The following is a 22585-nucleotide window of genomic DNA, read 5'->3' on the forward strand; positions in this document are numbered from 1 at the left end:
CCCCTGCGCACTTTGCCCTGAAACGTGTCTTTCATGGATGAACAGAAAACACTTAACTAGATTAAACGTAGCTCGTTCCTGGATATGCACAGAGAGAATTTGACTTGATTAATTCAAATTTTAAGGAGTTGAAGCGATTCAAAGAAATTAAAAGAAGGAAGTGGTGAGCTGTGTTCCCTTTTTCTGCTCTTCTGTATAACCAGCCCCCATCCCTACGGGTGTGCATGGAGAAAATTCAGGGAGACAACACTTGGATTAATCACAAAATGGCTTTGATGACAGACAGAAGCTGGGGGTGGAGGGGTAGAAAGAAGGATAAAAGAACTTTCTGGGTAGTCAAACTGCAGGACTAACTATTTTCAGGGAGAAACACCAGCCCCGTCTCTTCCTTCAGGCATGTGCCACCTTTCTTAACATGTTACAGCTGGTTTCATCCATCAACCACAAACCAAGTGATGGCGGAAAGCTATTTTGAAAGGTAAACTATGCTGTTACTAAGCAGTACTTTAGCTCAGCCACATCATGAAAAAAAACAAAGCTACCCCCTACCAAGCTAACAAAAAAGAACAATCTCTCTCTAAACAAGCATTTCTAAGATCTGTGTAAAATGGAGCCAAAAGGACACACTTCAGAGATGGCTCAGATAATCGATAAGCCACACACTGTCTGTGCTCTGCAGGAAAGCAGGCAGAGCCCTCTGTGGGAGCAAGTGCCCATCAGCTGTGAGGAACCCATGACAACCCATGGCCGGAGGAAGAAACCTGAAAGTATGGGAGAAAAGAGTGCAGAGGATGGTCTAGACAGAAGGTCTGTGGCGGCTTCAGCCTCCAGCCTCAGCCTGCCAAACAGCACCCTGGCAGCTCAGGTGCATCACTTGAAGAGCTAAGGCAATCCCCTAAACTGCCTTAGCTCTTCAAGCTGCTCGTTTTCTCCTTAATGAAAGAAAACAAATATCACCACATCAGGACTCTCAAAAAAAAGAAGAAACTAAAAGTCTTCTTAATGCCACAGTCAAAAGAGTGTTTAACTTGGGCTACCTACACGCAGGCCAAACCAGCCAGGAGACCTGACGTGGCCATGAGCAGGGATACTGCTCACAGAGGGACTGGTTCACCTGCAGAACTACCCCACTCGGCCTGCAGCCCAGTATGACCAGGCAGCAGGGAAAGCTGTGCTGGCTCCGGCCACCCCTTGGCAAACAGGTGACTCGTCCTGAATGCACTGCCATGCCTGAGCAGTCCCTACCTGTGCTAGGAATGATGTTAGGATGCAGTCCACGAGCTGTCACTTGAATTAACTCCACGACAGAAGCAAGTTCTTTGATTCTTAATGCTTCAGATTGATGCTTGTGCCTCTCCCTATTAACTCTGCTGAAGATATTTCACTTTGCTGCTGTACGTAACTTAGTTTCCACCTATTTTCTAGGGAGAGCTTTCCTTCTGATATGTGTAAAAAGGCTATTTTCAGAGCCAGCTGCCTGATCCAGCTTTGAGCACACAGGAATGCTAGAGCATGACCTGTCCTCATGCTCTTTTATATTTATTACCTTCATATTATTTTGTAGGACGCTTGTCAGAAAATAAGAATATTACGTTGAGATCTTCTGCTTATGCTCTCTATATGTACATATACCACACCTCAGACAGACATACCCTGCATACTACACAGATACTGAAAATAAATGGTTCCATGCATCATCAGAATTTACATAACAAGAACATGTTAGATCTAGAAGCTGTAGTCTTAAACATACAAATATCTTAAATAAAACCATTTGAATATTTTGTATGTAAACAGGTCTTTACATACACAGTAGACTAAGTACTTGATCTGGGGCCTTCCAGACAGGAATCAGAGAGGGAAGTGGACGTTGAGTTGACTATGTAAAGTCAAGTCTGGTTATACAAATTTGACAGAGAGAAAAAAATACAAAGAGAGCACTGCATTTGTTTTTAGTCCAACTATAGGAATCATATATTTTCCACTTCAGCCCTTGTAATTCTACAGCCATCAAGAAAGAGTGGAGAGAACATTTTTTGAATAAAAATAAACAATTAAAAAACCCAAACATTTTTCCTAAAACATTTATCTATCCCCTAACCATGTTTGCCAGCTGTTTATTTTAATTACCTTTCCTATTAGCCTGGCTGACTGCATGTTAAATATATATGCAAATACATACACACACACACACACACACACATATATATATATTAAAAAAATAGAATATGAGCACCTATTGGATAGGGAGGCTTTTACAGTGCAGTTATCTATCTGCCTGAGGTGCAAAATTTGGCTGCTACAGTAGTGTCCCCTGAACCCTGTTAGAGCTCTCAGAAACTCCTTCAGTAGGAGCACTGTTCAAAAACAGTCCTTTAAGATTCAAGTGAAAATGTTAGCAAAGACACATAGTAACACACGGTAAGCCAACAGGTCCTGGTATGTATTCTTAAATGAGCGACAGGAGCTAAATATTAAGCAGCAATCTTCTGCCTCCCCCTTGCAGAATGAATAATGTGGAGGAGTGAGCGCCAAACTGCTGTTACAGCACTTCTGGCCACTTTCCTCGGTAGTCTCATTCTCTTTGTTTAAAAAAATAGAGTTGTAAACAACAGCACACAAATGAAAATCATCACCTTTAAGTGAGCAGTACAAATTAAAATAAAATCAAAGAATAAAAAAAAAGACACTAAAGACACGTAAGTGGTAGCACCTATGTAAAACACCAAACTGGTAGCCATATGCAGAAATCATACGTAACAGATATATTAACTATAAAGAAATAAACTAGAATAAAATTATCCCATAAAAGTACAAGAGGGTTAAGTGCTCAGAGAAGGCTACTAGTCCTACAAGCAAACAGGAGGAAGGGTCAGGAGACGTTTGCTGCAGTGGGGAGGCATCAGGGCTCCAACTGCTACACTCGTCTAGTGAACAAAAGCTGAGTCGTTAAAAAACCAAAGGCCTAGAATTATGAAAGAAAAATGCAGTTCAGTTCTCAGATACTTAATAATGAATTTGCAAAACATATAGAAGACATTTACTCACATCAGTAGGGAATTCTGGTTCACCACATTTTGGGAAGAGAGTGGGAAAGGAGCGATGCGCTGAAGAGCCCCGCCAGGTAGGACATCCAGATTCCTAACTTCAGGCACCACTTTTCTGTATCCGTGGTCAAAATGGTTCCAGCAGTAGAGGCTGACAGAAGCATGCTACATTGGGAAGGAGCCAAACTTCTCCTCCTCCTCCTCCTCCCCCTCCCTGTCCAATCTCTTCTCAGCATGCTGAAATTTTGCATTTGAGATTCTGTGGGGGATGATACAATTTTCATTTCCTCATTTATTCTATGTATTCAACCCTTAAGAGCTACCTCTTAAAATATCAGTCTTGCTTTGAAGGCTACTACTTCATTTAGCAGTGCTTTTGGAAAAAGGTCTTTAAGAGGCAGACGATTCAGCCTCCAGAGTATCCGTCTTCTTTGCACTCCCTAACCACAATGCTCATTTTCCCAAACCAAGCACTTCTCAACAAGTTAGGTTAGGTTCACAGAGATAAAAAATTGAAACTCTCATTTATTTCCATACCTGTTTTTTTTTACTCCCAACCCATGCTAAATGCTTTCACATGTTTTATGCCAGATACTTATTTTTAAAGTTTATAAACTTTTTTATTATTGCTATATTGTCCAAGAGCCAGAAACCATCACAGACAATGCTCCTACTGCACTGGGAGCTGTGCAAATGAGCCCAAAAGATTATGCTGTCTCTGAGATAAAGACTCACATTCCTATGAGATAGGCCTCTTTTTCATAAATAGGGAGCAGTGCTGCACACCAAGACGATGAGACCCCAGAAGTGCTACGCAAGGTCCAGTGCTGCTGTAGACACCTGCCTACCTCTCGTACAGAATAACAGCAGCAGCAGCTGTGTTGTTAAGGCCAGGTGAGCTAAATGCAATGCACTAGCATGCAATGGATTATTTGGAAATAACGTACTTCCAAGTTTCTCTGCCCCTATCAGCAACAACTGGGATTCAAGGAATTAAGTCAGAAATTCACTTACAAACTGCCAGTTCATAAAAACCAGATCTTGTAAGAAATTACTCAAACTTACTATCACGTTCAGAGCAGCCCAGCAGCTGACAGGAACAGGGTCTAATGGGTCAAAGAAACTATGCAACAAGTCATCTTCACCTGGCAGCATCACTAAAAAGCTAAGGAATACCCAGAAAACGAATGCACAGTTTATCCTGAAAAGGGTCTCTTCTGCATCAAGCTTGTAATACAGAGAAGTCAGACGGAACAGCCCACCCCCTCCCCACCCCCATCCCCCCAAAAAAAAGTCAGCTCTACAGCTGTCAGCTTCTAGCTAGACACAGACATTTGAGTCAGAAAATCAATGTTTCAAAATTCTGTAAGGACCTGTTCAATATTGCAATAAAAAACAATCTTGATTTTCACTGGTTTTGAGAGTTAAAAAGCTAGTAATTCCAATTTAATGAACCAAGAGGTGGGCAAACAGGGTAATTAAAAGCCTTCATCCTGTCCTTTCTGTGTGCAATCTGAAAACCAGAGGTGCAGTCAAGAACATGATGAGATTTTCAAAGGAGACATCTTACTTTAACAGCAGCAGACTCAACTACAAGCAACACTGTCTCTTACTATCAGTCATATGGGATGAGAACACAGAAACAACAAATAAAATCTCAGGCAACTAGTCTGCCTCCATGGATTGAGTGAACGTAAACAAAACATACAGGGGAAAGGAAAGAGTCCTGAAAAGGCCATCCTAGCTGGACAATTTTAAGATGTAAAAGGTAAAATCTTTCACAGAGCCAAGAAGTTACACTAGAAAGCTGCTGCAGTATTATAGCATACTTTGGCTAAAAGGAGTAATTTGCATACATTTCCCTTTATAAACTTCAGAACTGGAAATATATGAACTCGAATTTACTGTTTGTCTATACAGACCAGTTTAACTGAACATGAAGTTTCAATAAGGTTAAATTCTGAACTGATACTTACTTTGTTAAAGCATGCTGTGTTGCTTTAGCTTCAGCCAATCCCTACTTCTAAGTGGAAATAAATATAAAGCCAGAGGAGTTTACAAAGTGTCTTGAGTTTTTTTCACTAACTAAATGAAAATAAATCACTGGACTTTTCCCATATGCCATAAAAGATGGATTTTTTTTTTTTTTCTTTGTATGCTGGATTTGGAGAACACCACATCTGTGGGACTCCAGCTTGCTGGAGACCCATGTTCTCCACTGCCCTCCTGGCTCCCTTCAAACTCATCAATGTAACCAAGCGGATGCTTTGGCTCAGAGATTCCTATTTAGCTGCCAACTGGAGGTCAAAGCATGCAATGAACTATCCATAAAACCTTGTCCCAAATATTACACAGTAAACACTGATACACAGCATGCTTAGAATAAGAAAATACACAAATAAAACCACTGAACCTCACCAGCCATTTCAAATCTTCAAAGATCTTCCAACAGCCAGACCCGACATCTCACTTGCTCTCCTGTTTTTCTCTCTCCCTCCTTCCCCTCCCCAAATCCTGGAAAAACAGTGGAACAAATTATTCTTCTGGGACAAAAAATTCTACCTGAAAACCTTACATACAGTTATTTCAAAATACCTACACACTAGAGCTCTTAATTTTTATTTTTCTAACAAGAAGTCCTGAAAGCAAATAGATTTAGTAAAAAGAAGGAACAAACACATGAATGACCTGTTTCACGTTCTGCTTTTCAGAAGTCTATCATCCCTTTTTGGTTTTAAAAAAGTCTTAACCAGAGGACTTGTGTTACTTAAAGTCTGCATGCACGGCACAATGCCCAATGAAATGAGACACCTTTTTTGCAAGGTAGTTATAACGTCTACCTGGAAGTTTACCAGGGTTTCTAGGATGCCTGTTGGAAAACCTTATGCATAACTGTACAACTATTACTACATACGTATCCTAGGAGACCAAAGAGCTTTCACATTTAAGAGCTTATTTCCCAGCCACACTCTCGATACACATCTCATGCATTTATAAATAATACAAATAGCCAGGAGAAAGGAGGACATTGGTTTAACTTCAGCCAGAACGTACACTGACCTCTGCTTACATCAGCATAAATGTTTCATTTTATTTCACTTCTCCTTCTTTCTCACCTTCGGACTATAAAGATGTCAGAAATCTCACATGATTCATTAAATGTGTTTTTAAACTTGAATTTTACAATGGAGCAAAGCTAAAGTTTTTTAATCTTTAAAAATTCATATACATACATGCATGCATATCACCAGAAAGAGCCTTTGTATTCATGCAGGTGAAAATTTAGATTCCTGACCACATTTTGCAAAGCATCAACCTGTTAAATACAACGTATCAGAGAACAATATAATTTAGGAAGAAGCCTCAGAAAGAGAAATGCAAAAAACCAAATTAAACAAAAATCACAAACCAGCTAATTCAAGAGAGACTCACTTTATACTTCAGGTTAGAATAGCCTATACATTTGGAACAAGCCAAATCAAAAGCATTCCCCTCATTTCTTGTTTGTAATTCTTGTCACAGGGTCTAACCTGCAATTAAGCGCTCGGCACCCAGCTTCTGAAAAAGAGCATCTTTAAAATGCCGAGTGGAGCCCCAGAAACACCCAGGTACGATTCCTCAGCAGCTGGCACTGAGAATCTGTTACAAAACCTCCAACACAGAGCATGACAGTGCCTTCCCTTCATCACCTTTTTAGTCTACATTTCTTACCCTTCCATCCCAGTGGAGGCGAGGAGGGAGCACAGCATACCTGCCCAACATAAAGGAAAAGAAGAATATACTGTTGTTCTCCTGGAGGAGGGGGTATCACATGACAAGAGGGAACTTCAAGGGAAAAGGTTGTCGGCATGCTGGTAAACACAAATTAATTCACCGGTGGGTAATTAAAACAGGACCAGCCCCTCCTATAACCACTAAGCAGCTCTCGGGGTTTGATTTACTTAAAGCAGTAAATTCATCTAATCACCTAATCTCACACGAATACGAGTGAAGCCCTGATAGCTGTGACTCAGTAAATACTAACCAGAGCAGAAGCCAGCGTAAAAGATCTGCAGGCGCTCTCTTACACTGTGTCCTTTTCACATCCTAAACCTAACATTAAAATTAACCACAGGCTAAAATGTCGCCAGCTATTTCTCATGTATGCATAATGAAACGGTGCTACTACATCTAGTGAATCACAGTTTTGTAAGCACACCCGGCGAGCATGTGCAGGTATCACACGCACAGGAAAACTTAAAATAGCTCCATGTATACAGTGGCTTTACAACACATACAGGACATTTCAAGTCTCCGTCATGCTCTACACGTGCTATAAGTATTATGTAAAGCAACACCATGTTTGCAAGAAAAGCAACAAATTTGATTATACAACATTATTTTTCTTTCCTCCTCTCCTCTATTTAAGAAAATTCTGCTTTAAAAAAAAATTAAAATGAAATGTTGAAACTGTTCTCAAAACTGTACATACTTTCTAAGAGTCTCAATTTCTGTATAGTTTTATAATTCAGTACCTCACTACTAGAGGTATTCAGCGCAGAAAGTCAGTTTTACATCCTGAAATTACTCTGCTTTTGTAAACATAAAAAAAGAAGAAAAAAAAATATTCTGTTTTTCTTTCAAATTAATTGACTTCCTGGTTTTTTGAATACTAGATACAGACTGGACTTCAATAACTCCACTTTCATGTGGAATATTTAAGTATTACTTTTCCATTATACTGGACATAATACAAATGACACGCTGGAGAGTCTACAGCCAGCTAAATGTGACAGCCATCGTATCCCTCAAGCCACCATCCTCTCCCTTCACATCCATGAAGTGGATGAAAGGCTGGCCAGGCTGGATGGGGCTTTAAGCAACCTGGCCTAGTGGCAAATGTACCTGCCCATGGCAGGGGGGTTAGGACTAGATGATCTTTAAGGTCCCTTCCAACCCAAACCATTCTATAAAAAAACCCTAAACCTACAACCATCACCACAAATCAGCACTGACAAGTATTCTCCAGCATCGAAGGGCTCAGCTTGAAGTCCCAGGGAAAGCTTCAGAAGACTTCAGGGTGGTCTTTATACCACCCTCCACTTGCGAAAACACGACTGCAAAGTAAATTACCCATCTGAAAAAGTACCAAACCTGGTAGGTTTTTTTCACTCCTCTTGGCTTGCCATGGTCTTAAACAAATAGGCTTGGATAAACAGCGCAATGAAGAGGACTGATACCCTTCTGGTTCACAGGAGAGCTGCATGGCCTAGAGGAGACATCACCCCTGGTGGGGCCACCAGAGCAGTTAAATAAATTCTCTGATCAGGAGCAAGGCCTGTGCTGTTCCTTCCTGTGAGGAAAAAGCTGCAATGCTATTTCAAAGACCTAGATTGCGCTATGGATACTTTTGACGTCTGCTGTAGACATTTCCAATGGCACTACAATGACAATGCCAATTACATTTATGCTAGGTGAGAGCCATTTTCTTTGGGTTTGAGCATTTGCCTGTAATACACCATTTCATCAGGAGAATCAATATAAACCAATCCTGGCTACAGTGTTAACACACCAGTACAACACCTACACGGGCTTCCTTTAGCACCCAAGTGTCATTAATTAAAATAAAGTCATGGCTGGAAATGGCACTTGCTAAGGTAACAAGATTTTTAACATGGGGATCTTAGCTGTACTGTGAAACAGCATGGTGAAACACCACAGAGCAAAGGAAGGGGGAAAGGCTGAGCGAGCTGGGCAGCCTGTGTAGCCTGGAGAAGAGAAGACTGAGAGAGGACCTTATCAGTATTTACCAATATCTTGAAGGTGAGTGTCAGGAGGATGGGGCCAGGCTCTTTTCGGTAGTGCCCAGTGACAAGACAAGGGGCAACGGGCACAAACTGCAAAACGGAAAGTTCCATGTGAATACGAGGAAGAATTCTTTACTTTGAGGGTGACAGAGCACTGGAACAGGCTGTGGAGTCTCCTTCTCTGGAGACATTAAAACTCACCTAGATGTGACTCTGTGCAAACTGCTCTAGGAGAACCTGCTTTAGTAGGTGGTTGGACTGCATGATCTCCAGAGGTCCCTTCCAACCCTGACCATTCTGTAATTCTGTGAAAAACAGAGCCCCTCACCTTGCCCCACAAAAGCAGCCCCGCAGCCCACCCCTGCTGCTGCAAGGTTCCCTCTGAATTTGAATCCCAAAACACTAGCACTGCTGTCACTACCGATGAAGGCAGAGGACAGCCAGGAGCTGCCAACAACAGGCTGAACCAAAATTCTGAGTCTGAGCCCCAAAACTGTCTTCAGGAAGCATGTTCTCCTCCTGAGTGATGAACCTATTCCCTCCATGGAACTGAAGTTTAATGCACAGACTCCGCACTTTTAGCTGTACTTTGCAGCAGGAAAATCAAGATTTTAAGACGATTTCAACTAAGTGTGCCACAGAACTGCAATGAGCAGCTGAATAATAACATTTTATTGGAAAGAAAGAAAAACCCACCACAAAACCCCATAATATACTAACCTCAAGAAAAAAACCACACATATTTCTGAAGAAAGTGGTAAACAACTTTTACCCTCATTAAGAAGTTGAGAAATATGCACACCACCACTAAAATATAATTAATACAGAGTCTTCAGAAGAGTCCAAAGGAGCAATTTAATTAACCACCTGCTGATTTCATAAATGACAAGAACACACAAAGGTAATGGCACCTTATAATTGAAAATGTCCTGTTTATTTAGCTGAGCAATTGTACTGTTCTATGTCATGCATTAATATGAGGAAATGCATTTTGAACTCATGACATTTTTAACTTTGTAAGGTCTGACAGAACAACATACTGCCCGTGATACAGTCACCGTATACTCCATTAATTCAGTGCTTTTACCTAAGAACCTGAAAGTCACTGACAACCATAAAGGTCTTAACCTTTATGAACTCTTGATGGGCTTTTTCCATGCCCTTTTCAAAAATGCAGATGAGCTGGGAGGAAAGAACCCGATTTTATTGGTATCCCACTTCAAACTAACTACCACCTCATGTAGGGCCTTAGTTTATATCTGTGGTTTTCCCACTTTTCATACAAAGGGATCCTCTGTAAGCTCCATGAAATATATCTGTTGACAACTTTGTAAACTCATTTTGCAATTTCTCACACTTTTCCTTCAGCTGGGAAAAAGCTTCCTTTCAGCTACTACATCCTTTATTAAAACTGAAGAGAAGCAGCTTTTACTAAGGTAGGAAAACAAGGTAACAAAATATGTGAAAGGCTCTTCCTCATCATTTCCATTGGACTTTTCAGAGATAAAGCTCAACTGAATTAATATTCCTTCTTGCTTTCACAAAACTGAAAATGCCTTTGTGCTGCCACATTACAACCATCAAAGTCTATTTGACTGAACACGAAACAGAGCAACATCTGAATTTATGAGCTGTCCATCTCCTTATCCAATGGACACACGAGGAACATTCACTTATACCTGCTTTGGGACATACATAATTTAAAGTAACAGACTGAGGAGATTCTTCAGGCATAGCAGTCTCCACCGGAAACTTGATCGCCAGACTCCAAGACTTTCCCTACAGCATTCAACAACATATCGTAAAATCAGTAGTTCGACACTGCAGCAGCAGCAGCATGCAAGCATAGATGCAGCTGCCTCATACATCGGTCTCAGTATCTCTAGTCCCACTTGTCCCCCCTATCAGCAGCCCTGGGATGACATCCATGACTTTACGTAGCATTGCCTTCCCCCTACCTGCTACAAGAAAAACATTCAATAGAAATGGTGCCATTAAATGCTGATCCCAACAGCATCACTGTGTAATGTTATCTAGTTAAAGCAATTAGCTTGCGTGTACACATTAGATACACATTCCTGCAATTTTGCATCCAACAGTGAAATCTTTATTTATTGGTATTAGCTAGTCATGTTTACTGTTCCTGAGGGTTTCCCATCCATAAATGTTTATGATATTTACTCAGTCTGTAGCAAACCATTACTAGGCCTACCTAGCTGTATTAGCCGCCTGTCAGTGATGCCACCAGATGTGTAAACATCTCTCTAAACTGATGAAAACTCCAATTATTTTATGCACCATGGTTTATTTACCAACTAGATGAGGAAAGAAGGGTTCTTGAATAAATACCATAAAGCACCCTCTAATAATTTTTGTAACTTTTGTTTTAAATCTTTCCCCGTATCATGTGTTAACTCTTTAAGAGCACTCACATTGGACATCGGCAGGTCCCAGGTACCACCTGTGAACACCGCCTCCGGGCTCCTTGTTAGCACGCCCTCAGGTATCCTTCCTCAGAGGACTCTTATGCAGGCGACTCTCACTGCAGGACCGAACACTGAGCTGTTTTCCAATGGTTAATCATGATGACTGCCGCATGTTTCCGGGATCCACTCAGCTGTGAAAATGGTTTAGATTTTCTGCTTCTAAATGTTATAGAAAATATATTGCTTAAATTGTAATGTATCAGTCAACTGCCCGAAGCTTCCAAAACAATCTGGACTGCTCAATATTGCTGATTTGTTTCTAACAGTTACTATTGCAATAAACTATCAGAAACACTCCCAGAATCACAGAACCATCAGGGTTGGAAGGGACCTCTGGAGATCATCTAGTCCAACCCCCCTGCTAAAGCAGGTTCTCCTAAAGTAGGTTGCACGGAGTCACATCTAGGTGAGTTTTCAATGTCTCCAGAGAAGGAGAGTCCACAGCCTCTCTGGGCAGCCTCTTCCAGTGCTCTGTCACCCTTAAAGTAAAGAAGTTCTTCCTCGTATTCAAATGGAACCTCCTGCGTTGCAGTTTGTGCCCGTTGCTCCTTGTCCTGTCACTGGGCACCACTGAAAAGAGCCTGGCCCCATCCTCCTGACACTTGCACCCTCAAGATATTGGTAAATACTGATAAGGTCCCCTCTCAGTCTTCTCTTCTCCAGGCTACACAGACCCAGCTTTCCCAGTCTTTCCCCATCAGGCAGATGCTCCAGTCCCTTCATCATCTCTGTAGCCCTCCAATGGGCCCTCTCCAGGAGTTCCCTGTCTCTCTTGAATTAGGGGACCCAGAAATGGACACAGCATTCCAGATGCTCGCCCTCTTCCATGCCACTAAGGTATTTTGAAAGTAAATGATACTGCCTTTTTGAAAGAGCTCCGTTTACCCACCATACTCCTCCCTAACAACTGCACTCAAGGTTTCTCATGTGTTCTTACCTGCAGTAAGAGCACACCCATAGAACACAGATTTCATGTGCTAGGTTAACTAGGTACAAGGATTAGAAAAGAGGCTGACCACTGCTAGAGAAAGGCTTAATCATACAAATTATTTGTCACAAGTTTCACATCCCGCTGCTGAAAGCTCTCAAAGATAAACGGTGTTTGTGTAACCCACCAGAAATCATCTGGGATGCGGAACAGGGGAAAGGAACAGAGAGTCCTCAGCAGCACAGGAGAGCTCTGATTTTTTCACAAAATATCAGACCTTGCCATTGAAGAGAGTGGAAATACCAATCTTGAAGGTGCCTTCCTCAAAACCTGCCTGTAGGAACTCCTGTGCTCCTCAAGTTTGTTTCTTTTCGAGTGAGTTAAATGCTGCCTATTTTCCCCTACTGCTAGCCCGGTTATTTTTTTCCTTTATAACACCATTCTCCCAAGTTTTCTGCTACACAAGTCTGAAGAGCCAGAGATGTGGTGGTCTGCAGCTTGTTTATGAAACCGGCCCTTACTGTCCCCCCGTGCATCCTGGAGGGGCAGGCAGCAGCTGGACACCCTCCCTCCTTCTTCTACGGAGATGCAAGATGGATGCAAGCAGATAGGTTATTAAGTGATCAAAATACATACAGAGAAGTAATTCACTTTAAATATTTCACAGGGATGTAATTAGTTTATTAATTGCATCTTCTAGATTAATTTCTGCTTCCATTAGGTCGTGGCACAGTGAAGTGATTTAAATCAAAGGATTTAATAGCACTTTGAATTAGTTTAATAATGCTAAAGCTTACTGGATATATTCAAGTATTTACCTCACAAGAGCTACCTTTTTCACTGTTTTATAAAATTAGTTTAAAATCAGATGTATTTTGTTACCATTCCTGGTAGAGAACTGTATTTAAATTTTATGAGAATAATGGAAATAACTAATACCATTTCATGTTTAAATACAACTTAAAACTTTAAACTTAGAAGTATTTATTTAAGCAAATTATACTGCTTATCACTAGGAAAATTAGATTCTTTCAGTGCAGTAATACTGCTTTTTTGCCTTCCTGCCCTCACTGCCACCAAAGAAGGCTTATGTTTGATTTCCTTTCCATTCACTGGTATTTCACCGCAGAACATAATTTTGGAAGTGGCAGAGCCTTGCCTGGAGCTGGAGTTACTGCCACCAAAAATCTCCTCCTTACAAAATTTCCTTTGCATTCTAAAAATTAGGATCAATAGAAAATAAAGTACAGTCAAAAGTGATTTTCAGGTTTCTCTGCACATTAGCAGCTAACTACCTCAACACTGATGATGTTTCTGCACAGGACTTGCTTTCATACAGCCCACTCAGACTCTTAACTTAGCAGCTCAAAGGACATTTGTTATCTTTTAGCAAATACCTACTGCTATTTGCATTTCACAGGCTTTCCCATAGCTTCTGGTTGTAAGAGCAACCTTCAGGGTGGCTTCCACTAGCACTATCTCATTTCACATTTCAACAGACCAGGAGAAGACAGATGCTCAGTTTTCCAGGCTCAGCTGAGGTAACTTCTAGCTCACAAAACCAGAACTTCTTATGCCATCTCCCTATATGTCTACGAGCATCGCAGCTAGAGGGTTATTTTTAAATTGTCCTATGTATGTGTGTTACCTGTTTTAATGAAATAAAAAATATGAGAAAAGTATTCAAACAAAATATGCAGATTACCTGCTGTAAAACTAACCTGGCAAACAACCTTAGAATTCCCTAAGGGCACCAAATGTCCTTAAGCTAAATTCTCTGAATTGAGAGGAATCCACTCTACTGCTACATAATTTCTTGTAGAAGAATTACATATTAGGAGTTGAGAATAAATTTAGTTCTTTCCACGCCAGGGCCCACATTCGCTTTGTGGCTTTATAAACTCCAGAATTGCTAAATACACGCAAGCCTCATATAAATAAATAATAAAGCACCGAGAAAATTTTTCTTCCAGAATTGCTTTGCAGTCTAACTAGAATGATACTTCTCCTTCACTGCAATATTATGTTGTGGTACTAACTCAAAAGTTCAAACCATTTTCATTTCTTTATTACCAGTAGCAATCTAGGAAATCCTGCCATCAATAGTAAATCTACATGAAGTCGTACTCCTCTGGTACATTTTGTGCATAGCAATCAGTTCGTAACACGATCTTGTGTTGTTTAAAATTCAGTTTATTCTTCAATTACTCTGCTAGCCGGCTCTAATTTATTATATTTTCTGGTACATTTGATTTTGGATATTATGACATCCTGGCTCATGCCATTAGAGAGGAAACATAAAATGGTGAGGATGTCTAGGGACAGCTGAAAGTAAGATAGCAACAGCCTGGAAAATTAACAATATCACTGTCTCTGTGCTCAGCTAGACCTCTCCTGCATTAGTGCTAAAAAAATTTGGCAGTATTTCTCCAATGTAGAGCTGACATCCAGGAATAGCATCAGAAGCACCATAAAACCTCAGCTAGTGCAGCGGGCAGCTCAGGTGGTTGGGAGGGGGACGGCAGCCTCTGAGCCCACCGGGGAAGCTGAGCTGCAGAAGAAAAACACTGGCCCTGCTGCTGCTTGGAGCCCACCAAAGAAACCAACACAGTGCTAAATGCCACCGATACTATATACATTGTTTCTTACTTTTTAGCCTTGCAGTGTCTCAGTCCTAGCTACCATTTCTTTCTCCCAGCACCCAAGGTGACATGAGAGGCAGCAGCCAGAAGCCTTCTCAAAGCATCTTTCTTGAGAACCCCAGCAGAAGGGAGGGCTTCACACCCCCCCTCCAGCTTGGCAACCCGACTGCATTAACCTTCAGGGCACACTGCCAGCCCCACCTGCTTACTCAGGCTTTTGCCAGCAAGGGAAGCTCTCACCGCACTGATTTGTCCTTTGAAGACACATCCTCTATTACTTCTTACTTCCCGCTCTTACATTTGGTGTCCGAGCTCCTGCATCCAGAGGATGGATGGGCAGTCCTGACGGGGGAACATCAGGCTCCTGTATTCACATCTGACTTTTTTCCCTACAACTGATTCTGACAACTTCCAACATGAAACATCCTCATGTGCCTGCACAGCTTGCCCTGTCCCAAGAAATTCCACGTTGGGTTTTGAAAAAAAATTGTATTTCACTACTTTTGTCTGTTCTTCAGAAAGCTTGAAGACAGCTTGCCCAAACAACACCCAGGAGCGAACACTCTGCAAGGAAATCCAGGCAGCTGGACCCACGAGAGGCTGCCAGCATTGGAAAGAACTTGCGGTGGGGGAAACCTGGCTGGACCCAAATCCTCACTGATCATTTTTGACTCCAGAAAAAAAAAAAAAAACCAAGCCACTACCTTTCCCCTATAAAGTCTTATCCTGTCTCTAAGCAGTCTTGCAGCTCAGGCAGTACTGCCAGCTCCTTCTAAACCTCATAAGCAGTAAGCATTTTACTAATGATGCAGTTGCTGCAACTGTTGCAGTCATTTAAAAAGACAATGTCAAAAATTACATGTAGCAACATTAAAACACCATGATTCAGGTTGCAAGATAATTTACAAAATTAAGAAATGCCACTTCTTAGCTTACCCACTACCTTTCAGGTTTCCCCACTCCTCCTGAACCTGTGCTGTAGCCCAGTTTGTTTCTCTGTTCAGAACTTTTTTCCCTAGCAGCCCAATCCCAAGCAAAGGATGGACACAAAGGGGAGTACAACATAAGGGATGCGTAAGTATTTCCAACATTAGGTTGCTTGATTTTACACTTTACAAACCCCACTGAAATAAAGTTATTGGTGCATGAGAAATACAGAGTACAATTTTAGCTTGTGAAGTCTGACAGAGTCAGAACAAATCAGATCAGACCACACTTAGATGGGATGGAGAATTGGGATGGAGGGGCTCTTTCGTCCTGTTAAGTGCTATCCCATACCCCAGTGTAATGAAACGTCAACACGGTGATGAGACAAAATTGCTCCTCTCATTTTGGCGTATGGGTACCAAGAAAACATATTGACCAAGTTCTTTAAAAGCACACGACAACTTCAGCTCCAACCATTTTCTCTTTCCAGTCCCATATACTCTTAAGTAACTTTTCCATGCTTATGCTGCAAATCAATGCCCGCGCTCCAGTGTCTCCCTGCACCTGCTCCCATTACCCTATGTTTGAAACAGCCAAGAATCGAGACCAGAGACTCGATTTCACTTCGCAGCATGCAGAGAATAATTATCAATAATTGATTTCGGTCAACTTCACCTGGGGCACTGCCTCAGGCATGCAATGGAGACTTACAGTACGTACCAAGAAAAGGAGGATTTGTAAATAAAATGATTTGATAATCTGAAAAAAACCCTCAGTAAACAAAGGAATTTTACAGATAATTGTATTAAAGATTAGAGCTGTTTTAAAACAATGCAGAATGTATTCAAGAATATCTGGGAAGAAAGGTGGTAGTTTTAAAAGCAAAACCTTGGGGGAAAATATTTTCCCCCCTCAAACAGAGAACAGTAATTCACTTTATTAAATCCTAATCCTCTTCAATTCATGTTAAAGCAGAGCATTTTTTCCAATAAAGAGTTTTATCAATCTATTTAAATGCAATTTTATACACAATTAAATATGTCAATAGATTTTAAACCAGTTTTAATATCTGATTAATGATTGGTTATTCCATCTTTTTTATTGCTTCCATTTTATTTCATATTTGAGAAGCAGGCTAATTTTACGTCAGAAAACTGAGTAAGTTTATTATTAAACAAGGTTAGAACTTACCCTCTGGATCACTCTGGATTGCAAAAGCAATCTCATGTCTGTCTTTTTGTATGTACCTACTCATCAGCTGGAAAATTAAGAATAACAACTCCTTCTATCTTAGTAAATGAGTGATGGAAAAATAATAACATGTTTTCCAAATTTTAGTTGTGACAATTTACATGAAAATCCTCCCAATACAACTCAAATTGTTCATGACATTTTCTATAATCAATAATATTTAGACAGATCTTGTATTTAAAAAATGCACTGTTGAAGCTCCTCACTGCTCTAACTGCTGACTGTACCAGAAAAATAAAGTTACTCCACAATTAAGAAGTAAAAGCAAAAACTACAGAACTGAACAATAATTAAGTTGGTAAAAACATACTGGGTCTGGTTTCTATAATGTCTTTACCTACTGTATTTCAGCTTTGTTCTTCCATAAAATATGCTTAACGTTAGAATTAAATCTAGAAGGAATTATAAGTTAAGATCTGGAAAGAAAGAAAGAAAAGAGAAAAAAAAATGTGTTGAGAGAAAAGAATAAGTACAGGGTTTGGTTTTTTCCTTTTTATACCACTTTATTTATATATAGAAATTAATTTTATATATATATACACATATATGTAAAATAAGTTCAACGACAAGTAGAATGCTAACCAGATTTGTATCAGCAGGAACTGAGCCCTTGCAAAGCAATCCCATAAGGGATGCCTTGCTGTAACCACATCATCATAGCTGTGGTGAATTCAGCAATTTCCTCAGGAGCAGAAGCAGGCAGGTCTCTCATGCCCACAAAGGACCCTGTGGGGTCACCATTGCAGACTCAATTGAACAGTCAAGCTGTAGGGATGGCTAAGTAGGCCTCAGCATGTGATACATCATCTGAAAAATAGTATATACAGGGTAGCAACTGCTCCTAATGCATACGGTATATTGCAGCGAAGCCCCTTCTCTCCTGCCTTTCAACTGAAAACCTGCTTAACAGGCTTTCAGGTATACATGGCTTCACCTACATCAACACTTTAGAACAAACCATCTTTATCCTCCAAGCCTGAAAAAAATTGCAGCAAATGCTGACATTACTATATGAAGTAAGTTGCCTTCACTAAACTTGAGACTTTAACTTAAAGACAAACGATACCTGTTCTGAAACCCGTATGGTTCTGATTATTTGTAGGAGGTAACACATCAAGCTGTACCCAAAAGTTCTTCATCAAATATCTTCTGCTTCATAATAGCATTACAACTTCCCAGCTCCACAGCTTTTCAAACTTTTCAAAGTATTTCTTAGGAAAGCATTACACTTCCACAGCATTTCTCAAGTCAATGGCACACATCCCTTACTGCAGAAGAAAGAACTGTAACAGTTTCATTTCACACTCCAGTAACCCAAAATTCTGCATTACCGCTCACTTTAGTGTTAATTTTCCCATAGATTCTCTTTTTCTGCTTACATGGCAAGACAGCTCAGGTCAAGTGCACAGACAAGCTGTGCTGCTGATTCTCCTTTTTACCACCACAAAATCACCTTCACTTTTGCTTCACCAGAAAGTTATTTTCCCTGCAGAAAGCAGGAGAACCACAGTCAATAGATAAGTCAGCAGCTATCAGTCAAAATGGATTTCCAAGCGGGAAAAAAACCTTCCAAAAACTAAAACTACAAGTATTATTTATGCAAGATCATGCCCACACTGTATAAATACACCACGACAGGTATATTTGCTGCTGTACATGCAGTGAAGCCTAATTCAGCTTGTGTCACTTCCAGCTATAGACACACACGTATCAGCAGCTATAGAGTATAAAACTATCAGCGCTGAACAGACATGCTGAGCTATCCCCCAGGTAACAGGAATGAAGAGCGGTTATTTCACTAGACAGGGTAGGCAGATACCCTTTTTTTACTGATGATTCAAAAAAGAAACACATTTGGTGGTTGTCGCTGAATTCTTACGAAGCTTTGCAATGTGTATGTCAAGATCTAACTTACATACCTTTTTAAGACATTTGGATGAAATGCATGACAGACCCACAAGTATACAAACTTACCTGTATTTTTAGCCTATTATAACCTGGATGAGATTAGCTTTACCATTTAAAAGGAATTAAAATAGTTAAGAAGCGAACCTAAATTCTGAAGGCATTCAATACTGAATGAATAGCATTTTATACTGGTTTAGTATAAGGCAGGAAACCCTGTGATTTTTAAAGCTTCAGTCTTCATTAAAGCAGCAACGACAGCTTAGTAACGGACTATTTGTAAAAACAGCCCAGGAATTGACTTGTACTAATTTTTAATTAACATAAATGCAAGATCTAACACAGACACAGAACTATTTTACTAATTCACTGAGTGAGCATTCATTAGCTTCTGTCAGTAACAACAAACGGCTGAGAAAACTCCTCTAGAGCAAACAAGACATAAAGCCAAGAAAAAGAGGCTGGGTAGAAGGAAATCCCCATCAACCTGCTCTGGAAGAAGCTTGACTGAAAAAGTTTTTTTCAAAAGTTTAAAACCCAAGTTACTTCAATTAACAGTTGGGGCAGCCCCACAGAGCAGTAGGGGTTTTGATGATAGCCACAGTGCATCCATACTGTTATCAAGGGTATAGTTACACCTGTATGAACGGAATGGGGTTTATAGCAAACTCTTTGAACATGACCAGAAAGTTTATACAACACATCGGGATCCATGGTGTGTGTGATGTATCGATCAACTTTCACTGACAGTTATTTGTCTGGTTACAAACAAATTTTGAACAACTTGAATAAAAAAATATATAGAAGAAAACAACGATATGGGACAGGGGAACAGATCTAATGAAAAGAGGCAAGAACACAAGGAAGGGTGGACTACTGGTAAATAAATGCATGAACGTGGCAGTAACAACAGGCATCCTTCTCTGCATGAAGTGGCAATACAGCTGTTACTAATCTTTTTTCTATAACTTTTAACCTCCAAACATGTAGAAGCAACTTAATATGGTCCACGTTTAAGTATTTAATCAACTGCAGATATTCAGAGCACTATCCATGAGACACATACAGATATTAACATCTCCAGTGTCCTCCTTGAAATGTGACTGGGTCTAGGTGTAGGCTACCCAGCCATAAGATGGACTTCAAAAGTACTGTTTTGCACCGACTGTTACTGAAGGCAGTGAAAGAACTGTGCTGAAGTCAAAAGAGCCTTGTGGGGTTGTGGGTTTTCTTGTTGCTGTTGTGTTTTTGCTGGTGTAGCAGGTAGCGATGTCAATTAGGGGAATGGACGACATCACCACACTCACAGAAAACCCCAGTATAGGCTCTATTCTACTGCCGTAAGAGTATGTTGCTGATACAGCTCGTTTCATCTGGGGACTAATACAAGGTACACAGACAAAAGCACACTCATGTTGTGACAAAGTAAAAGGTATCAACAAAGAAGGCTCTTGACACCAGCTAAGCCTTTTTTTTTAAATGAAGACTTTGTTCAGGAATGTCACCCAAAACCTGATGGCCAGAAAATTCACAACACGCCTAGATTCTGAAATGTTGCTTTGTGTCAGGAAAAAAAAAAAAACAACCACCAGCCATGGGTTGTTCCGTTCAAAGCAAACATAACATTCCTGTGGCAGAACAAGACAGTTTATCTGAGCACAATATAGCAACTACTGAAAACTGCTTTCCATGAATTGGGCTCAGTACACAAGTAAGCGACATTTTACCTCCATCAGCTTTGCTTGAATTTCCATTTGCTTCTCTTGTGCCAAAAAACTCTGCTGCACCAGCTGTCTTTTTCCTACGTATGAACTCAAAACGAGGATTAGCACCGATCTGAAGAACAAAGAAAGCCACAGGAAGGTAAGAGCTTAAAATCCTCCATTACTAGCATTCTTCGGCCTTTCAGGGCCAACATTTTGAAAATGACACTGCGTAAAGTGAGGGCTGTCTGTGGAGGAAAGCTTGGATTCAAGTAAAAGTTCTACCTACATGATGATTACAACCGCAGAAGTTGATAAAAGCGTCAACATACAGGAACACTGACTCGAACCCCAACTGTGCTTATTCCCAACTGTTTCCTAACCTGCCAGACCCCCAGAATGCACAACGCCAGCATCCTGACACCTTCCACTTACAGAATCATAGAACCATTTATGTTGGAAAAAACCTTTGAGATGATCGAGTCCAACCGTTAACACAGCACTGCCAAGTTCATCACTAAACCATGTCTCTAAGCACTGCATCTCCACGTTTTTTAAACACCTCCAGGGATGGTGATTCCACCACCTTCTCGGGCAGCCTGTTCCAGTGCTTGCGCAACCTCTTTGGAGAGGGTCATGGAAACACATGGTGGCAATGCAATCTCAGGGGTTGGGGTGGGGAGCACAGCGTACAGCACACTTCAAAGTCTCTCCCACTGCAAAGAACGTACCAATGCCGAAGTAGGTAGCTTGCTTCTCGTTCCTCCCTACTGTGCTGAATAAGACCTGACAGCACTACATCACTCCAGGCAACCTGATCCAAAAGTGCTGCTTTGCCTTTCTGCAACTACTGGGCTCCTCCCTCTGCCCAGACACATACGAGTTCTCCTGTAATGTGCGCCACTTTCCGTTGTGCTCTATTGCTAGAAAAAAGACAATTAAGTCATAATTCCTTTTTCTTCACTATCTACAACTACTTATTACTACCATATACAACATTTAAAAACCGGATCAGTTCATATATTGGATATGCTCCTTGATCAAATTGCATTTTGCTCTACAAACAAGTGTTCTTCATAAAAATTCCATACACCCTATCAAACAGCGGTTAAGTGTGACAAATCTCTTCAATGAAATACAAAACCACTTCCTTCTCCAAGTGATAGAGCAGCCAACAAGGAGAGGTGCTATGCTGGACTTTGTTCTAGCCCACAAGGAGGGGCTGGTGGGGAACGTGAAGCTCAAGGACAGCCTTGGCTGCAGTGACCATAACATGGTGGGGTTCAAGATCCTTAAGGCAGCAAGGAGGGCACACAGCGAGGTTACCACCCTGGATTTCAGGACAGCAGGCTTTGGGCTCTTTGGGGATCTGCTTCGTAGAGTAGCATGGGATAAAGCCCTGAAGGGAAGAGATGCCCAAGAAAGCTGGTTAATATTCAAGGATCACCTCCTCCAAGCCCAGAAGTGAGGCATCCTAGCAAAGAAGAAGTCAGGCAAAAATGCCAGGAGGCCTGCATGGATGAACAAGGAGCTCCTGGCCAAACTCAAACACAAAAACGAGGCCTACAGAGGGTGTAAGCAAGGACAGATAGCCTGGGAGGAATACTGAGAAATTGTCCGAGCAGCCAGGGATCAGACTAAAAAATCTAAAGCCCTGATAGAATTACTAGCAACAAGAAACGCTTCTATAGGTAGATCAGCAATAAAAGGAAGACCGGGGAAAATGTGGACCCTCTCCAGGAGGAAACAGGAGACCTGGATACCCAGGACATGGAGAAGGCTGAGGTAATCAACAACATTTTTGCCTCAGTCTTCAGCAGCAAGTACTCCAGCCACACTGCCCAAGTCACAGAAGGCAAAGGCAGGGACTGGGACTGAGACAATGAAGAACCACCCTGCAGATCAGGTTC

The 22585-nt window shown here is 41.0% G+C and overlaps 1 protein-coding gene across 5 annotated transcripts in view; it reads right to left on the reverse strand.

Annotated features, from left to right (window-relative positions):
• LNX2 (ligand of numb-protein X 2) overlaps positions 1 to 22585 on the reverse strand; it is a 65306-nt gene that overhangs the window by 36748 nt on the left and 5973 nt on the right. The window contains exon 2 of one of the 5 annotated variants that reach the window (XM_037375828.1): positions 20700 to 20808. The exons of 3 other annotated variants lie outside the window; for them this stretch is intronic. The gene's annotated coding sequence lies outside the window, so the exon portion shown is untranslated. Of the gene's footprint in view, positions 1 to 5465; positions 5562 to 20699; positions 20809 to 22585 lie in introns of those variants that run through there. One more of the 5 variants, XM_037375830.1, reaches the window with a different exon arrangement.

Source organism: Falco rusticolus, chromosome 2 (assembly GCF_015220075.1).
Source record: "Falco rusticolus isolate bFalRus1 chromosome 2, bFalRus1.pri, whole genome shotgun sequence".
Classification (NCBI taxonomy): Eukaryota; Metazoa; Chordata; class Aves; order Falconiformes; family Falconidae; genus Falco; species Falco rusticolus.